The sequence below is a fragment of the Panicum virgatum genome, chromosome 3K (genome assembly GCF_016808335.1).
Source record: "Panicum virgatum strain AP13 chromosome 3K, P.virgatum_v5, whole genome shotgun sequence".
NCBI lineage: Eukaryota > Viridiplantae > Streptophyta > Magnoliopsida > Poales > Poaceae > Panicum > Panicum virgatum.
This window is the reverse complement of record NC_053138.1, coordinates 61,571,662-61,592,894: the sequence shown is the minus strand read 5'-3', so window position 1 is coordinate 61,592,894 and position 21,233 is coordinate 61,571,662. Positions and strand designations below refer to the sequence as shown.

Below are 21,233 nucleotides of genomic sequence, written 5' to 3'. Positions count from 1 at the left end.
ATGTTGTAACACCCGGTTTATAAAAGAACATAAACCGAGCAATCATATACGTGCCAGGATCAAGTCACACGTATATACAACAGAATGAACAGTATATCAAAGCACATATCACGTAAAAAGATATAATAAAGCGAATACGATTGTTATTTATTACAATAATGACAAAATGTCTGATACAGCGGAAGCGAAGTACAAAATACGAATAAAGCTCTCCGAAGCTGAAGCAGGGCGCCACAGGGACGTCGACTGGGAGACGAACACCTAGAAGTCCTCGTAGTCCTGGTAGCGCTGGACGAACTCCCTCGAGTCGGCAGGAACTGAGCAGCAGTAGCGTAGCCAAGAGGAAAAAGTAGAGAAAAGGCAAGAGTGAGTACACAACTTGTACTCAACAAGTATAACACAAACTATGAGGCTCTAGGCTGGCTGACTCAACTGCCTTAGCTTTTAAGTGTTGGCAAGATTTTATTTAAGCTATTTACTACGAGTTGATGATTTACCATTAACCCAGTTACATAGTTATTAATCAAGTTTAATTATATAACTACTGAGAACCATACCAAGACCAAGCCACCGAGGTAACCCCGAGAAGCACCTCCCTCGTCGGAAAGAGATAACTCCACTAATCAAAAGGAGGATCTGGGCCGCTCATAACCATGAGCACGGCTAGTATACCAGTTTTACACTCTGCAGAGGTTGCACATCTTTACCCACAAGTCGTGAGCTACGCCAGTTGTTCATCACACTTCCTTAGGTGAGATGGCTAGCGACTCACTACGAGGCCGTTACAAAGAATCTCGTTGGTAAGGCGTAACCGCTAAGAGTTAGGTCGGCGACGATGGGGCCCACCTCACAGGGGTACAAGCACAGGAGCGCAATCCAAGCACAGACCAGCCGGAGGAGCAGGGACCATTGAAGCTTACTACTCTTGCCCCGCAGGTAAGTTACTCCAAACCAAAAAGACCTAATTAATAAGCCAAGTCTATCCCATTCTAGCCTTGTGGTAGCGCTGTTGTCCCAGGTTGTCGCTCTATGAACCGGTCCTTATGGAGAGTGGCCAACCAAGCACTAAGCACCGTGCTGGCCCCCTAAACCATGTTTCTACAAAAACCATCTTTTAACGAGACGTGAGCCACTCAAGCCACACAGAGTGTCACTCTCAGCATTAAGTTCAAGTAAACCATTAATCAATTTAATTAAAAAGGACCAGAGTATGTTATAGCGCAGCAACCTAGCACAACTAACCAAAATGCAACCCAAAGGTATATATAAAGGATATAAAGTGGCTAGGAAATCCTTATAGGCATACAGTATTAAAATGCAGTATGAATTTGTATTTAAAGATGATAGGTTGTTCATGTTATACTTGCCTTCCTCGTACTGCTCCTGCTGCTGCTCAAAGTGCTCGGAAGACGGCTGCTCCTGGTACTGGTACTGAGGCTCCTCAGATGGATCAACGTCTACTCACGAACACATAGCCAAAACAATGCACGATAATAAGCATACAAGCAAACACTAACAAAAACTAAGAAACAATACATCAATACATAAAAACAGCAAGAAAAACTAAGCTAAAACTATTCTACTCGTTACAACGATCGCGTGGATATAAAGAACGCTAAAAACGGAGCTAAAACGCGTTTTCTAGGCTAAAAACAAGTTCTAGGGGCTTATTTGTAAGAAAAACTAAGTTCCAGGGACTTTTCTGCTAAAACCGAGGGCCTAAACGTAATTAAACATTAAATCTAAGGGCTGACGCGCAAAACTACCAAGGGTGGACGGCGGGTTTGATTTCTGGAAAACTCAGGGGGGTTCGTGCAAAATTTTGGGCTTAACTGCAATTATTTTTCAAAGGCGGTGGACTGCTGGTTAATTCAGCAGAAGACTGAGGGCTCTTTAGCAAAAAAGTCAAGGCCAAACCGGCATCTTTGATTTCCAGCCGTCGGATTGAGATCTGGTGGCTTAGATCTAATGCTACCCCGATCTAATCTCGAGCGTCGAAACCAGATCGGGCGGGCAGGGTAAAGCGGGTGCGGGAGGCGGCGGCGCTCGACCGCCGGCGGCCCTGTCCGCGGCGGCGCGGCGCTAGGCTCGCCGGAGTTCGCCGATTTCGGCCCTCCGGGGATCAAATTGACCCGCGCCTGGGGCTGGGGTGATCTACACGCCAAGCGTGATTCACCTAGGCTCTAAACGACGCTCGGGGAGGCTCGGAGCGACGCTAGCATCGGCGGCGGGTCTGCGTGGCGAAGCTCGCCGGTGTAGGGCACTCAGGCCGTGCCAGTGTCGTGCTGTGGGCGCAAAAGGGCTATGGGAGCTAGCGTAAGGGAAAGGGGATCGTGGTGGTGCTCACCAGGCTCGGGATTTGGGTGGAGTCGTGGTACAGCAACGCCGACGGCAGGATCCGGGCGGCGGCGACTCGGCGGAGCTCGGGGTCCTGGGTGCTGGAACATTCCTCCGGGCTCTTGAACTTCGTAAGACGTCGTGTGGAGGCGCTGTGGATCAGCACAAGAGGTCAGGGCGGCCTATGATTCGCCGGCGGCGGGGAATCGAGCAACGGACAGAACTCACCGGCGAAGAAGTCAGGTCGTGATTCCGGCGATGCAGGGCTCTAAATCGAGGAAGGAGGCCTCTGTGATGCTCCTGGGGGCGAGGCGAGGATTCTGCGCAGCTCCGGTGGGCCCCGGTGCGGCGGAGCTGCGTAGCCGCGGCGGCGAGGTGCCTCTGCTACGGCGGGCTAGGCAGGGACGGGGGGATTTCGGGCTCTGGCGGCGCTGGTGTGGATGGGGTGCGAGGGGGAGGCTCGGGCCCCAATTTGTAGGGCGGCGGCCAACCTGGGCGGGCGCGCCCGTGATGGAAGGCCGGCGAAATCGCGCCGGGGATCGCGGGCGGGCGTTGCGGGAGGAGGAGGACGGATCTGGCAAGTGGGCCCAGGCAGTCAGCGACAAAGCGTGCCGCGGCGCGGCGGGGTAGCTGGCTGGTGGGGTCGGGCGCGCAGTGGGAGAGGGCGACGCGGTCGCGAGCGAGCGGCTGAGCGCTCCGCGCGGGCTGAGGCGCTGGAGGGTGGGCTGGGCCGGTGCGCTGCGGGGTTGGAGCGGCCCAGGAGAGAGGGAGCGCTGCGCGGGCTGGGCTGGAGAGAACCGGTTGGGCCGGGCGAGAGAAGGGAAGGAGGGAGTGGGCCGCGGGTTCGGTTGGGCTAGGAAGTTGGGTTTGGGTTTTGTTTTGGGTTTTTCCTTTCTATTTCTATTTACTCTCTCATTTCAAATCTAAGTCAAACAAAGGTTGAATTCAAATATGAATTTGAATTCAAACCACAATCAATTAAAAGTATGCACCAGCATGAATGCAACAACAAAATTTAAACCTATGATAAATTTTAATTACTTAAGGAATAAAAATTAGATTAAATGCCAACTAAACACAATAAACCTTAGAAATTTAAATAAAGCCAATTAAATTTATTTAACAAATGCTGAAATTTAAATTAGGGTGTTACATACCCTACCCCCTTAAAGAAATCTCGTCCTCGGGATTTAGCTGGGCTGGCTAGCAAAGAGATCTGGATATGTCTTCTTCAACTCATCTTCTCGCTCCCATGTAGCCTCGGCTTCACTGTGATGACTCCACTGAACTCTGCACATCCTGATGCGCTTGTTCCGAGTAACCCTCTCTGATGTCTCCAGAATCTTCACCGGATGCTCAGTATAAGTCAGATCCTCTTGGACATCCACTCCCTCCAGGGGTGCCTGCTCCTCGGGTACTCGCAGACATCTCTTCAGCTGAGATATATGGAAAACATCATGAACTCCTGAGAGGCTGAGAGGTAACTCCAGGCGATAAGCAACTTCGCCTTTCCGCTCTAGCACCTTGAATGGCCCCACATAACGAGGTGCTAACTTCCCTTTGACATTAAATCTGCGGATTCCTCTCATCGGAGACACCTTCAGATACACATAATCACCGACACTGAAAGTCAGGTCTCTCCGTTTGCCATCCGCATAGCTCTTTTGCCTGCTCTGTGCAATCCTCAGATTTTCTCGCACAGCCTGAACCATATGCTCTGCATCATCTATGATCTCAGGGCCAAAGAGCTGCTTCTCCCCAATCTGATCCCAATAGAGAGGAGTCCTGCACTTTCTGCCATACAATGCCTCGAAGGGAGACTTCTTCAGACTGGCCTGATAGCTGTTGTTATATGAGAACTCAGCATATGACAGGCACTTATCCCAACTAGTACCGTACTGAATAGCACAAGCTCTCAGCATATCCTCCAACACTTGGTTGGTTCTCTCTGTCTGCCCATCTGTCTGAGGGTGATAAGCCGTACTGAAACGTAGCTTCGTATCCAACGAATCATGGAGCTGCTCCCAGAAACGAGAAGTGAACTGAGACCCTCTGTCAGATATAATCTTCTTCGGCACACCATGCAAGCAGACAATCTGAGAGATGTACAACTCTGCAAGTGTAGCGCCGGAGTAAGTAGTGTTCACCGGAATGAAGTGAGCAACCTTCGTCAATCGATCCACTACTACCCATATAGAGTTGTACCCTTTCTGAGTACGAGGCAATCCAACAATGAAGTCCATCGTGATTTCCTCCCATTTCCACTCTGGAATCTTCAAAGGCTGTAACAGACCTGCTGGCCTCTGATGCTCAGCCTTGACACGCTGACAAGTGTCACAAATAGCCACGTACTCAGCCACTGAACGCTTCATACCATACCACCAGAAACGTTCCTTCAGATCATAATACATCTTCGTGCTGCCTGGATGAATAGAGTAAGCTGTATCATGGGCCTCACTCAGAATCAACTTCCGAAGATCCTTCACATCTGGCACACAGATCCGGTTCTTGTACCACAAGGTACCCTGATCATCCTCTCTGAAATGAGGAGCCTTGCCCTTCTTGAGCAACTCACGAATCTCCTGCAGCTTCTCATCATCTTTCTGATGCTGCCTGATCTCTGCCTCTAGAGTCGGTACTGCCTCAAATGCTGCACTGGAAGTATGATGCAAGAAGCCCAGACTCAACTGCTTGAACTCCTCGCATAACTCTGGAGGCATCTGGAAAGCCACGGCCATGTTGACATAACTTCTCCTGCTCAGAGCATCTGCTACAACATTGGCCTTGCCCGGATGGTAGTGAATCTCCAGGTCATAATCCTTGACCAACTCTAGCCATCTTCTCTGCCACATATTCAGCTCATTCTGCGTGAAAATGTACTTGAGGCTCTTGTGATCGGTGTAGATATCACACCGCTGCCCATACAAGTAATGCCTCCAAATCTTCAGAGCATGCACAACTGCCGCTAACTCAAGATCATGAGTAGGATAATTCAGCTCATGCCGACGTAACTGCCGTGAAGCATAAGCTATCACTCTGCCCTCCTGCATCAGAACACACCCAAGACCATCCTTCGAAGCATCACAATATACCGGGAACCTCTTCGTCTGGTCTGGCAGAGTCAGGACTGGCGCCGTAGTCAACCTTTTCTTCAGCTCATCAAAGGCCCTCTGACGCTCATCAGTCCACACGAAAGCCACATTTTTCTCCAGCAAAGAAGTCAAAGGCTTCGCGATCTTGGAGAAGTTCTCAATGAACCTCCGATAATATCCAGCTAAGCCCAAGAAAGACCTGACTTCCTTCACTGTCTGCGGTGTCTCCCACTCGAGCACATCCTTCACCTTGCTCGGATCAACAGCAATGCCTCCCTGAGAGATAACATGACCGAGGAATGGAACCTCGTCAATCCAGAACTCGCACTTGCTAAACTTGGCATACAGCTGATGCTCTCTCAATCTCTGCAATACGAGCCTCAAATGCTCCTCATGCTCTTCTTCTGTCTTGGAAAAGATCAGAATATCATCAATGAAAATCACCACGAAGACATCCAGATAATCCATGAAGACCATGTTCATCAGATGCATGAAGTAAGCCGGGGCATTAGTCAAGCCGAAGGACATGACTGTATACTCATATAGCCCGTACTTGCAGGTGAATGCCGTCTTCGGAATATCCCCAGGACGGATCCTCAGCTGAAAATAGCCCGAACGAAGATCAATCTTCGAGAATATACGAGCACCTCGAAGCAAATCAAAGAGATCCTCAATACGGGGCAGTGGATGCTTGTTCTTGATAGTAACTGCATTCAGCTCCCGATAATCCACACACATCCTCTTCGAGCCATCCTTCTTATCTACCAGCAATAATGGAAAAGCCCAAGGAGAGAAGCTGCGACGGATATAGCCCTTGGCTAGCAACTCATCAATAGTCTTCTTAACTTCTTCATGCTCTATAGGTGCCATACGGTAGGGCCGCTTTGCAATAGGAGTTGTGCCAGGCAAGAGATCAATACAAAACTCAATGGCGCGTTCAGGCGGCATACCTGGCAGATCATCCGGAAAGACATCCGGGAATTCAGACACCACGCGAATACCGTCCGTGGGTCTAGCCTCCATCTGATGAAGAAATCCAGAAGGCTCTACTGTACTGATAACAACCTCTTGGCCACTGGAAGCTGATAGCAAGACTGTCCTCTGAGCACAATCTATCCGAACTCCCCACTTGGCCAGAGTCTCCATTCCCAGAATGACATCAATGCCCTTGGTGTCTAGCACCATCAGATCAGTACAGAACTCTACTCCCCTCAAAGAAACACTGACTCTCGGGCAGTAAGTGTGAGACCTCAACTGTCCTCCCGGTGAAGATACTAATAGGCACCTCTTTAATGTGCTAGTATGAATACCATGATGCTCGACAAAAGACTGAGTAATGAAGGAATGCGTAGCACCAGTATCAAAAAGCACTGTAGCTGGATATGAATTAACCATGAACGTACCAATAACCACGTTGGGAGCCTCGGTCGCTGACTCGGCCGTCACGTGGTTCACTCTGCCCTGAAGTGGCGCCCTGGGCTGAGCTGGGCGCCCCTGCTGTCCCGCCTGCGCCTTCCGGGGGCAAGCGTTGGCGTAGTGCCCCGGCTGGCCGCAGTGAAAGCAGGTGCGAGGAGGTCCCTGAGCCTGCTGTCCGGTAGGAGCTGCCGGACGTGGAGCCTGCGGTGCCGGTGGAGCTGGTAGAGCAGTACGAGCCGGAGGTGCCGGTAACCTCTGGCCCTGCCCCGCCTGCTGCTGCTGTCGAGGCGGGTACTGCTGCGGTGGCCTCTGCTGGTACTGCTGGGGAGGCCGGTACTGCTGCTGGTACTGCTGGGGCTGCTGGAGTCGAGGACGAGTGTTGCTGCCGGAAGCAACGGGGACAACCTTCCTCTTCTTGTCCTCCATCTCCAAGTGCTTGCGCTCAGTGTTGAGCGCGCTGTCAACCAGATGGTTGAAGTCGTCGAAGCGGAGGTTGAGCAGCGCATACTGGAGGTAGTCCTCGAGACCCTCCATGAAGTGCTCCTGCTTCTTGCGGTCATCCGCAACATCAGCAGGGGCATAGCGAGCAAGCTGCAGAAAGCGATCACGATACTCCGTGACCGACATAGTCCCCTGAATTGACAAAGACAGATAGATATCGAAAGATTAACTCAAGATTCATAAGGATAGGACAAGGGGCATTAGCTCAAAAGAAACTGCTGAATGATTATATTTAAGGTTACCTGCTTCAGTGCAAGGAACTCCTTCTGCTTCATCTTCATAACGCCCGCGGGGACGTTGTGGCTGCGGAAACGCTCCCTGAACTGGAGCCAAGTGAGAGCCTCGCGGTCGTGAACTGGGTGGGACTCCCACCAGTCCAAAGCTGCCCCTCGCAGCTGTCCTGCTGCGCACAGAACTCTCTCCCGATCATCGCACTGGGCGATGTCCAGCTGACGCTCCACTGCACGGAGCCAGTCATCAGCCTGAAGAGGGTCGGACGTGTGAGAAAACGTCGGCGGGTGACCCCTCAGGAACTCAGCACGCCTGTCGCGAGGCTGCGGCGGTGGAGGAGGCGGAGGCTGAGTGTGAGCCTGCTGAAGAGCCTAAACAGTGTTGTTCAGGGTAGCCATCATCTGCATCTGGAGCTGGAAGTACTGCTCCGGAGTCAAAGGCGGCGGCATCGGGATCCCGGTACCCTGGTTGTTCTGACCCTGCTGCTGGCCAGAACCGGAACCGGTGCTCCTGGTGTTCACCATCTGATTTGAACAAAAGATTTCACGAGTAAGGATATTGCAAGAATAAACTCAGATGGATATGATAACTCTTTGCGGAAAAAGACTCAGCCATGATAAAGTAGACAGGATGGAGTTGACTGTTTTACCCCCAACGATCTAACTCATTTTATTAATTAGTTAACTTTACATCTGAGTGATTTTCTTTAAACAAATTTAAACTACTAAGCTATGCAGTCATTCAAAAATCCAAATCAAACATGTAGCATAATAACAAGCAGACAATTTTCACGACTTAGCCGAGTTTAGCAATAGACTCGACTAACATAACGCGTCGCAGAACGTGCTATCGTTTTATTATAAAAGGGTCACCTACCTAATATTCATGGTGGTCAGATGATTGATTCAGGCCAAAATCTACGAAGCTATTCTTCAGAGAGAGAAATCAAGGCAAGAAGGGTAAAAGTCAAAGAAGTCAAGGGGTATAATAGTAAAATAGTTTCAGCAGACAAGGATTAGAGAGAAGAAGTCCTAAAACTCGACCAGTTCTATCTAGGCTTCGTCCTACAGTCGATACGGCTTTGATACCACTCTGTAACACCCGGTTTATAAAAGAACATAAACCGAGCAATCATATACGTGCCAGGATCAAGTCACACGTATATACAACAGAATGAACAGTATATCAAAGCACATATCACGTAAAAAGATATAATAAAGCGAATACGATTGTTATTTATTACAATAATGACAAAATGTCTGATACAGCGGAAGCGAAGTACAAAATACGAATAAAGCTCTCCGAAGCTGAAGCAGGGCGCCACAGGGACGTCGACTGGGAGACGAACACCTAGAAGTCCTCGTAGTCCTGGTAGCGCTGGACGAACTCCCTCGAGTCGGCAGGAACTGAGCAGCAGTAGCGTAGCCAAGAGGAAAAAGTAGAGAAAAGGCAAGAGTGAGTACACAACTTGTACTCAACAAGTATAACACAAACTATGAGGCTCTAGGCTGGCTGACTCAACTGCCTTAGCTTTTAAGTGTTGGCAAGATTTTATTTAAGCTATTTACTACGAGTTGATGATTTACCATTAACCCAGTTACATAGTTATTAATCAAGTTTAATTATATAACTACTGAGAACCATACCAAGACCAAGCCACCGAGGTAACCCCGAGAAGCACCTCCCTCGTCGGAAAGAGATAACTCCACTAATCAAAAGGAGGATCTGGGCCGCTCATAACCGTGAGCACGGCTAGTATACCAGTTTTACACTCTGCAGAGGTTGCACATCTTTACCCACAAGTCGTGAGCTACGCCAGTTGTTCATCACACTTCCTTAGGTGAGATGGCTAGCGACTCACTACGAGGCCGTTACAAAGAATCTCGTTGGTAAGGCGTAACCGCTAAGAGTTAGGTCGGCGACGATGGGGCCCACCTCACGGGGGTACAAGTACAGGAGCGCAATCCAAGCACAGACCAGCCGGAGGAGCAGGGACCATTGAAGCTTACTACTCTTGCCCCGCAGGTAAGTTACTCCAAACCAAAAAGACCTAATTAATAAGCCAAGTCTATCCCATTCTAGCCTTGTGGTAGCACTGTTGTCCCAGGTTGTCGCTCTATGAACCGGTCCTTATGGAGAGTGGCCAACCAAGCACTAAGCACCGTGCTGGCCCCCTAAACCATGTTTCTACAAAAACCATCTTTTAACGAGACGTGAGCCACTCAAGCCACACAGAGTGTCACTCTCAGCATTAAGTTCAAGTAAACCATTAATCAATTTAATTAAAAAGGACCAGAGTGTGTTATAGCGCAGCAACCTAGCACAACTAACCAAAATGCAACCCAAAGGTATATATAAAGGATATAAAGTGGCTAGGAAATCCTTATAGGCATACAGTATTAAAATGCAGTATGAATTTGTATTTAAAGATGATAGGTTGTTCATGTTATACTTGCCTTCCTCGTACTGCTCCTGCGGCTGCTCAAAGTGCTCGGAAGACGGCTACTCCTGGTACTGGTACTGAGGCTCCTCAGATGGATCAACGTCTACTCACGAACACATGGCCAAAACAATGCACGATAATAAGCATACAAGCAAACACTAACAAAAACTAAGAAACAATACATCAATACATAAAAACAGCAAGAAAAACTAAGCTAAAACTATTCTACTCGTTACAACAATCGCGTGGATATAAAGAACGCTAAAAACGGAGCTAAAACGCGTTTTCTAGGCTAAAAACAAGTTCTAGGGGCTTATTTGTAAGAAAAACTAAGTTCCAGGGACTTTTCTGCTAAAACCGAGGGCCTAAACATAATTAAACATTAAATCTAAGGGCTGACGCGCAAAACTGCCAAGGGTGGACGGCGGGTTTGATTTCTGGAAAACTCAGGGGGGTCCGTGCAAAATTTTGGGCTTAACTGCAATTATTTTTCAAAGGCGGTGGACTGCGGGTTAATTCAGTAGAAGACTGAGGGCTCTTTAGCAAAAAGTCAAGGCCGAACCGGTATCTTTGATTTCCAGCCGTCGGATTGAGATCTGGTGGCTTAGATCTAATGCTACCCCGATCTAATCTCGAGCGTCGAAACCAGATCGGGCGGGCAGGGTAAAGCGGGTGCGGGAGACGGCGGCGCTCGACCGCCGGCGGCCCTGTCCGCGGCGGCGCGGCGCTAGGCTCGCCGGAGTTCGCCGATTTCGGCCCTCCGGGGGTCAAATTGACCCGCGCCTGGGGCTGGGGTGATCTACACGCCAAGCGTGATTCACCTAGGCTCTAAACGGCGCTCGGGGAGGCTCGGAGCGACGCTAGCATCGGCGGCGGGTCTGCGTGGCGAAGCTCGCCGGCGTAGGGCACTCAGGCCGTGCCAGTGTCGTGCTGTGGGCGCAAAAGGGCTATGGGAGCTAGCGTAAGGGAAAGGGGATCGTGGTGGTGCTCACCAGGCTCGGGATTTGGGTGGAGTCGTGGTACAGCAACGCCGACGGCGGGATCCGGGCGGCGGCGACTCGGCGGAGCTCGGGGTCCTGAGTGCTGGAACGTTCCTCCGGGCTCTTGAACTTCGTAAGACGTCGTGTGGAGGCGCTGTGGAACAGCACAAGAGGTCAGGGCGGCCTATGATTCGCCGGCGGCGGGGAATCGAGCAACGGACAGAACTCACCGGCGAAGAAGTCAGGTCGTGATTCCGGCGATGCAGGGCTCTAAATCGAGGAAGGAAGCCTCTGTGATGCTCCTGGGGGCGAGGCGGGGATTCTGCGCGGCTCCGGTGGGCCCCGGTGCGGCGGAGCTGCGTAGCCGCGGCGGCGAGGTGCCTCTGCTACGGCGGGCTAGGCAGGGGCGGGGGGATTTCGGGCTCTGGCGGCGCTGGTGTGGATGGGGTGCGAGGGGGAGGCTCGGGCCCCAATTTGTAGGGCGGCGGCCAACCTGGGCGGGCGCGCCCGTGATGGAAGGCCGGCGAAATCGCGCCGGGGATCGCGGGCGGGCGTTGCGGGAGGAGGAGGACGGATCTGGCAGGTGGGCCCAGGCAGTCAGCGACAAAGCGTGCCGCGGCGCGGCGGGGTAGCTGGCTGGTGGGGTCAGGCGCGCAGTGGGAGAGGGCGACGCGGTCGCGAGCGAGCGGCTGAGCGCTCCGCGCGGGCTGAGGCGCTGGAGGGTGGGCTGGGCCGGTGCGCTGCGGGGTTGGAGCGGCCCAGAAGAGAGGGAGCGCTGCGCAGGCTGGGCTGGAGAGAGCCGGTTGGGCCGGGCGAGAGAAGGGAAGGAGGGAGTGGGTCGCGGGTTCGGTTGGGCTAGGAAGTTGGGTTTGGGTTTTGTTTTGGGTTTTTCCTTTCTATTTCTATTTACTCTCTCATTTCAAATCTAAGTCAAACAAAGGTTGAATTCAAATATGAATTTGAATTCAAACCACAATCAATTAAAAGTATGCACCAGCATGAATGCAACAACAAAATTTAAACCTATGATAAATTTTAATTACTTAAGGAACAAAAATTAGATTAAATGCCAACTAAACACAATAAACCTTAGAAATTTAAATAAAGCCAATTAAATTTATTTAACAAATGCTGAAATTTAAATTAGGGTGTTACAGATGTGCAGGAATATTGCACAGGATGTTCATGAGAATGCTAGATCAATTAATGAGATTCGGGGTCATATGAGAATTCCTTTGGATCCACACCGCTAGTTACCAGCTTTTGATGATCCCTTTGCCGAGTAGGACGCTGCTGATGAGGTCGCTATTACTGCTGCTCATGCTCCACTTCCTCGTGCTCGTCGCCAAGCTCGCTCTCCTCATCGTCGTGCTTCTACATCCTCTTGCCGTTCTCCTCCAAGTGGCCAAGAGATCTTTGATGACGATGAGGAGACCGAAGAAGAAGCGCCCCTCAACTACCGCGAGCACCCCGACTCAGAAGAAGATGAGGACACTTCCGAAGATGCCGCCCAAGATGAAGATGATGAGTAGACGGACATCGTGACGCTTTTCATTCCCTTTTTGGCACTTGATGACAAAGGGGGAGTGAAAATGCCATTTATGTACTCATTTGGGCATGTATCGACTTGTATCAAACTTATGTCATTTCCATTCCATTTTGAACTTCCTCGATCGTTTGTAAGGACTATGTGGTGTGAGAACATTTGTAATGTGTGCTACTTTGTGCCTAGATGTGTTGTTTATCTATGTTCTAAGGAATTTCTGCTAGTATGTGACATATTTGAGCTGTGTAACTATCTGTTTTCTGTGATTTGATTCAGCTGAGCCGGATACTCCGGGCCTCAGGCCAGATTCTCCGGATTTCCTGTCCGGAGTCTCCGGGCTCCTACCCGGAGTCTCCGGGTCCTGCTGTCAAACACTCCTTTTCTTGAGTGAATATCATGCCATATGCATCACACTTGTCTTTGCACTCACCTGTTCACCCCACTGTAAAACATATAAGAGTTTTTGTGGTTCTCTTGATATATATGCCAAAATTGTTGACATGTCAAGTCAAAATTGGAATTCAAAAGTTCATGGCATACATTAAGGGGGGAGCTCGTATATGCTAGACGTTTACTGTTTTATGATTATCAAATGAGCTACATGTGGATTGTCATCAATCACTAAAAAGGGGGAGATTGAAAGTGATCTAGGCCCCAAAGTGGGTTTTGGTGAATAATGACAAAACACATGTATATTTAATCGTGTAATTGATCATGTGTGCAGGTGATGAGTTTGTATAGGTGAAACGAATGATGACGTACGACCCCTCAAAAAGGAAATGAAAAGGCGTAATTCAAGCATGCTCAAGGAGTTAGTTTTTATATTTAAACTTTGAGTATAGGGATGTCGTACTATCAAGAGGGACTTGGTTCAAGGGTTTCGATTTAAATCTAGTGCTCAAGAGAACCTAGACAAACATTTGTGAGACACAAATACCACTCAAAAGAGTAAAATGAGAATCTTCATCCTGCATAACCCGGATACTCCGGGTATAGGGCCGGATACTCCGGACCCCACTGCCCGGAGTACCCGGGCGACTGTTCTCTAACTAAAATTTAGGTTTGCCCGGAGTCTCCGGGCTTATACCCGGAGTATCCGGGTAACCTTTCGCCCAACAGCTATTTTCTGGGTCAGGGGTATAAATACCCCCTCATCTCCTTCAGCTGACCTCCTCTTACCCCTTTGACGAGTTGAACTCAAACCTAAGCCAAGAAGGAGCTCTCTCACTCCCCTCTCTCCATTCTTGAGTGATTCCCTTGAGGGATTTGAGTGAGAAGCAAGTAAGAGCAAGGATTCGTGCTAGTGAGCCTCATTCCCACCTCTTGAGCACTTGGTTTTGGTCAAGCCCGCGGATTCAAGTTTGTTACTCTTGGAGCCTTGTGCTCCTAGACGGCTAGGCGTGCTTGTGACTGCTCAACCAAGATTGTGAGCTGCACAAGAAGTTTGTAAACTCCATTCCTCGCCGTGGAATCCATAGTAAGTGACCTTGGGCTTGAGAGGTGATCTCGCCCTCGGGAGAGGAACATAGGGGTTCTTGAGCATCGTCTCTTGAATCCTTCCTCAACGGAGACGTAGCACCTTCGGGTGTGAACTTCGGGAAACAAATCTCTGTCTCTTCGTTGTTGTATTACTTGCTCTATTGCTATTTGCTTGTGTGACCTCATTTCTAGGGTTTGAGCTCGATCTACTCTTATACGAGTTTCTAGTGAGTTTTGTTTGTTGGATATCAACCTTAAGGAACCCATAGTGCTCGTTCTATAGCTCAATCTACTTTTCATACACTGATTCCTGCAGTTTTCATTCATGTTGTTTCATACCCAGAGACTCCAGATACTCCGGACACAAAACCCAGAGTATCCGGGCTTATACCCGGATTATCCGGGCTGCGTCTGAATCTGACAAGTTTTTAAGTGCTTTTGAGCTGCAGATTGCCTGTTCGCCCCCCCCCCCCCCCCCTCTAGGCTTCTTATGGTCCTTTCAAGCTATAAATGACAATGAGGAACCTGTCCTTCAGGATCCGTTAGAACCAGTTGCCACAGATGAGGGGGAGGAACAGCATCCCCAAGTGCAAGTAGAGGAAGTGTCAGTAGTCGAGGCCCCTAGAAGGTCTCAACGAGTAAGAAAGCATGCTATTTCATATGATTATGAAGTCTATGATAGCGAGGAAGTTCAAATGGAGGGTGATCCAACTTCATTTGAAGAAGCCATGAGAAGCACTCACTCATTTGAATGGCTGGAGGCTATGAAAGATGAGATGAGATCAATGAGCACCAACGATGTTTGGGATTTAGAAGAAATTCCTAAAAGAGCCAAAATAGTAGGCTGCAAGTGGGTCTACAAAATGAAATTTGACTCCAAAGGGAATGTAGAAAGATATAAAGCGCGACTTGTGGCAAAAGGCTTCACACAAAGAGAAGAAATAGATTATAATGAGACATTTTCTCATGTCTCATGTAAAGATTCCTTCTGAATCATAATGGCGCTAGTGGCACACTATGACTTAGAGTTGCATCAAATGGATTTGAAAACGACGTTCCTAAACGGGGATCTTTATGAGAATGTTTACATGGCACAACCCAAAGGTTTTATCGTGGAAGGAAAAGAAAGAATGGGATGCCACCTAAAGAAATCCATTTATGGATTAAAGCAAGCCTCCAGACAGTGGTATTTAAAATTTGATGAAACAATAAGAAAGTTTAGGTTCAAAGAAAATGAGGAGGACAATTGCATTTATGCAAAGTTTAAGAATGAAAAATATATTTTCCTTATTCTGTATGTGGACGATATCCTACTTGCCAGCAGTGATATTAATCTACTACAGGAGATAAAGAAATTCTTGTCCTCCAAGTTCGATATGAAAGATTTTGGTGAAGCATCATTCGTTCTAGGAATTGAGATTCACCGAGATAGAAGAAAAGGGTTTTAGGATTATCGCAGAAAGCATACATAGAAAAAGTACTAAATAAATATGGTATGCATGCGAGTAAGCTAACACCTGCTCCTATAGTCAAGGGCGATAGTTTTGGGAAATTTCAATATCCCAAAAATCAGTATGAGATAGATCAGATGAAAGCGGTATCATATGCTTCTGCTGTAGGAAGCTTACAGTATGCTCAAGTTTGTACTCGCCCTGACTTAGCCTTTGTTACCGGGGTACTTGGCAGATTCCAAAGTAATCCAGGGATAGAACACTGGAAAATGGTTTAGAAAGCCTTGTGGTATTTGGAAGGCACAAAAGGCCTCATGTTGACATATAGGAGATCTGATTCCCTGCAAGTAGAGGGTTATTCAGACTCAGACTTTGCGGGAGATATAGATGATAGAAAATCCACGTCAGGTTATGTATTTACTCTCGCAGGAGGAGCCATATCGTGGAAAAGCTCCAAACAGCCGGTTACTGCATCATCTACAATGTATGCAGAATTTGTGGCATGTTATGAGTTCTCGTACACAGACCAAAGCCTCTCACTTTGTACTCGATTTATGCAAGTTAATAGAGTAGCACCCACTGATCTATGCCTAGACAATCCGTTAGTGTTAACAGGTCCATCTCCCGACACAAGAGTCAAGGTCCAGATTTTGTTTTGATAGTGTTGCTGATTCTTTCTGTGAGGCGTATAGACGTGCACTTGCTGACATGGAATCTTATAAGTTGTCTAACATTGCACCTGCGTATCTTAACAGAAAGAAGAAGCCAGAGGTAATTGTACCCTACCTAATAAGTGATGTGAAAGTTGATTGTTGAATCTTATTAATGTTGATCCGTACCTCCTAACATTTTGACAGGATAAGTTCAAGCTTTCTGAATGTATTTTTCTGCAAACCTTTGTGGAGGACACTAGAATAAAGATTAAGAAATATGTCCATCTGAACTTCTATGCTAGCACTGGCTCTAAAAAGGTACTGGTGTTTGCTGAGTTTCACACAGATGCTGTAGATGACGAGGACCGTGACAAGTGGGCTTTGTCCTCATGCAAAACCTTGACACGGAGATCTCTTGGTAATACTTTCTCTTCCAAAAGTTTATGCATATACATCATAAGTAATATGTTCTGTCACATGTATCTCTTTTTTTTCAAAAAAAGAAAAACTTCTACAAAACTGATATCATGCTATGTATGTGACTAGCATTGCAACTCAGAGTTCAGGTGGTAGACTGGTTGTACAAATATGCTCTCCCAAATTAGTGTCGAACCAGGATTAGCCCACTGGCCCTTGTGTGCAAAAAAAAAACATGTTATTACCTTAGTCCCCTAGTTGATAAGCACTCTAGTCAACTTCAAAAACAGCACTCCTAAAGCTCATGGAGGTGTATTCACATTTTGGTGTATATCTTGTGCTAACTTCTTTGTTTGTAGAGGTGGCAGAGCATGCATTTAATTATTAATTAAGTCCATCAATTGTATACCTTACTATATCTCCTGCTCAACAGTTATTATTTCCATTTTGACAATTTCTACACTAACTCATATGTATCATTCACGGAATCCCTTTTATGCAAGATGCACCAATTGTCTCGTTAGTTACTCAACTTTGAATTCTTAATCACATGAACTTATTGATGTTACTATAGTTTGTAATGTATGGTGATTTATTAATGCCCCCATTGTACCTGCCTAATTTTTACATGAAATCTCAACTTTGGTAATGTGACAGATGAAGTATATTGGTCAAAATTGAATTTAGGAGATTTGCCAGTTTAAAAGGATGTTGGGTAGGACATGTTAGCACATGAGAAATCAGTGTCTACTAGTTATGTATGCATGTGCTCTTAGATACGAGGCTGGCAAAATTATGTTCTTAATCCTTTTATTTTGCATTTTGTAGGTGGCCTATATGGTGAAGATGCTGATAACCGCTGAAGAATGGAGTCAAAGAAGAGGAAGAGATCTATTTTTTGCTTTGCATGTGCAGCTGAAATGTTGCATCCCATCTCTGGCTTTGAAGGAGGTTATGCTGGTATTGGTGCAATGTGATTGTATTCACATTAGGTTGTAACTTAGTCTTGACTGGTGATTGGCCCGTGAATTTTATGTATGCGCACTGCTGAAACTTGAGTGGTATGGTCCATGGTTTAGTCATGTATGGAGTGGCGTGGTATGAGTTTGGAAATTTTTTTAGATGCATGCTGTTATTTGATTAGCTAATGTATACTCCATTCACGATCGGTCGTAGCTACTCATCAACTCCCTGATTTATTAGTTGGTAGTATCCTGGGGGCAAGGGCTATTGGTTTGTCAATGCGACTTCGTATTGTGTAACGCAAGTTGCTAAAAAAAACTGAATAGCGGTGGGATGAAGCCGCACATCATAGCTGCTCTGTTTTTTTAAAAACACTAAGCTGTTATCTTCTGATGCTGATGTATCTATTTTTGTTATGTTTTTACTTGTCATTAAATTCGCACACATAGTAAGAGATAAATGATTAATGTCAATGGAATGTGTTGATCAACTCGTCTTAATTCTTCTCTTTACACATGAAACCAACTCACAAAACTTCCATTTTCATTGTATCTATCGCCAGATTACGATTGTTTTTTTTTATTTCGCTTGTTTCTCTTTAAATTTCGTTTGCTTGTGTTCTTCTAGTGATCTATCATTGAAAATAACACCAAAAGTTTTAAAACTAGCCAACACAGCCGTTTTCAATGTTGACTCTGCTATTTTCAACATAACTTTATCCAACCAACACATTTTGTGCAGCAACAAGTCAGTATAAATCTGGTTGTCAAGTGACGCTGCATGATCAGATGTCCAATTTCTCAATAACAATAAGACCATAAATGTCATTAACACTGCACACAGGCAATATTAATATCCGAAGTAGCACATACGAGGGGGGCTTACATAGTTTTCAGAGCATAGTTTTAGAATGCTTTGCCAGTTCACATAGCTTCCAAACGATCAAACTGATGTAATAGGTTACATGAGAATATAAGCATCCATGATTCATTCGGAATCAGAACCCACCATATAGTCCTCAGCATAATGGCCTCCTTTGTAGGTCTTTCCTGTGGGGTGCTTTATCTTCTCAGCACATGCATAGCAATTATTTTCATCATAACGCTCAACCATCTTTAAGGCGCAGATCGTTTTTTCCACCTACGGTACAAACATTATAAGCATCTCAAAAACCTCATGATTAAACTACTTTTTAGTTCACACAGAAGTTTTCAAGATCCAACTAAGAGAAAAGCAAGAACCATTTATATTGAGCACTCCACCAAAAATTTCTTACCAATAATATTGTGGTTTCGAGAGAAAGAAAACAGTAAAGTGCCTACAGACAGTTTCGCCTACCATTACTGGTACATCAGTGACACTATGTGTAAGAATGGACAGATGAACTCAATATGCTTTTCTCGATGTTAACAACCTTTACTATTTCTGCCGTTTTCCAATGTTCTATCTAACCTAATTGCACCCAAAACACGCATTTGACCATTACCAAGCACATTTTCTAAGGAAATGATAAACCAACTAATAACACAATCATATGAGAGATGTAAACACTTTTCGCAACACCTGAAATTTTCCTTTAAATCCAAAGCACGATTACTTGAACACAACTTCACCATGTGATGAGTCAATGTGAAACCACCATAACATCTTGCATAAATCAGCAATAAAAGACATGGGGAAACAGGTTCACTTTGTCAGATATGAATGCACAAAGAAAACTATTAAGGCCCTGTTTAGTCCCCCGTAAACGCAAAAAAGCCGTAAACGCAAAATTTTGCAAAGGAATTTTACTAATTTGAAGTAATAATGAAGTCTATTTACAAAACTTTTTTCATGGATGGACTGTAAATCGCGAGACGATTCTAATGAGCCTACTTAATCCATGATTTGCAACAGTGATGCTACAATAACCATCCGCTAATTATGGATTAATTAGCATCATTAGATTCGTCTCGCGATTTACAACCCATCTGTGCAAAAAGTTTTGCAAATAGATTTCATTTAGTACTTCAAATTACCTAGATTCCTTTGCAAAAATTTTTTGCGTTTACATGTAAAGGAAACTAAACATGGCCTAAAAGAAACAATGCACCTTGTAGAGTTCCTGCTCAATCAATCATGAAAGAAGAGCAATGTGTGGACAGAAAAAGGCTAAAGGAGATGAGCATACCGGCACAGTTGTCATCAACAATGCTGCAGGCAGTGGCAGAATATCCACCATTGGCATCAAAAACGTTGTTGATTAAAGCTAATTCAGCGAAGAGCTCCTCTGACCCTGTTTTCACATTCGTTGCCTTGAAATATTCAAGTGCGTATAAGAAACTCCTCCATCCATGAAATGATAAACATCCTTCAGGAGCATGCTTGTGAATTCATAGGAATCGTCTTGTTGACACAGAGGATAAAAACATGGATCAATATGAGACTGTTCTCTGTTTAGCAGGGAGGGGGTGTTTGCTAACAAAAGCTTACTGGGTTGTTTGTGTTGTACCAAGCCAAGCCCATATTGGCTGTCTTCTTGTACAACCGCTTGACGTATGAAAGCTTTTCTTCTGGTGTCCAATATAATATGTCATCACTACGGGAGACGGCCTGTTTGCTGTGTGCCAAAGGCACACGGCAAAGGAGCTGTAGCACACGACAAAGTGTCAAACGACACACATCATAACTCAGCCGGCAAAGAGCCTGTTTGCCGTGTGTCCTTTGTCGGGCACTCGGCAAACACTTTGCCGAGTACCAAAAGCGACACTTGGCAAAGATTTTTCAAAAAAATAAAAAAAACAGCGGCAGCTGGCGCCGGGCTCGCTGCCGCAGCCCGACGCCGTGCCGAAGCCGCCCATGCTCGCCGCCGCCGCTGCCCGGGCACGCTGCAGCAACAGCCGTACACCGCGCCGCCGCAGCCCGCGCTTGCCGCCGCAGCCGTAGCCCGCGCGCTCGCCATCGTCGCCGTAGCCCGCGCTCGCCGCCGCAGCCGTAGCCCGAGCGCTCGCCGCCATCACCGCAGCCCGCACGCGCTCGTCGTCGCCGCCACCGCTGCCCGAGCTCGCCGCAGCACCAGCCGTACGCCGCGCCGCCGCAGCCCGCGCGCTCGCCGTCGTCGCCGCAGCCCGCGCTCGCCGCTTGCCGCCGCAGCTCCCGTGCGCTCGCCATCGCAGCCGCAGCCCGCGCGCTTGCAGTCGCCGCAGCCGCAACCTACACGCGCCGCCGCTGCCCGAGCTCGCCGCCGCCGCAGCCCCCGCACGTGCTCGCCGCAGCACAAGCTTGCCCGTGCGAGTGAGGAGAGAGACACGGAGGGAGAGAGAGAGGTCAGGTGCCTTATTCACCGATGGGGAGGGAGAAAAGAAGATGGATCCGATCAAGGCCACTTGAGCCAATCAGAATCAAGTATTTTGGGCACACAGATCGCTGACGTGGCGAGTTTGTTTCCTTTATGCACTTGTAATTAAATTTTGAATGGCTAAATGAACTCAGATAAAAAAGTAGTAACCTACAAAGTTTTAGATCTCATTCAGCTCTACAAGGTTGATATACAACTTAGTTACATCCGAAGTCATTTGAAAATTTCAAAAAATTAAAATTTGAATTCACAGAAGTTATAAAGATATTTTGAAGTATAAAACATTGTCAAATACAAAAATATACAACTACAAAGTCTTAAATCTCGTCGAGCTCTACAATTTTGGTATAGAACTTATTTACATCCGAGATAATTTGATGAATTGAT

General features: G+C 47.1%; 1 pseudogene; it reads right to left on the bottom strand.

The window, feature by feature from the left end:
* Nucleotides 1-18,305: 18,305 nt before the first annotated feature.
* On the bottom strand, nt 18,306-20,659 carry LOC120701143 (annotated as a pseudogene).
* Between the last annotated feature and the right edge of the window lie 574 nt (nt 20,660-21,233).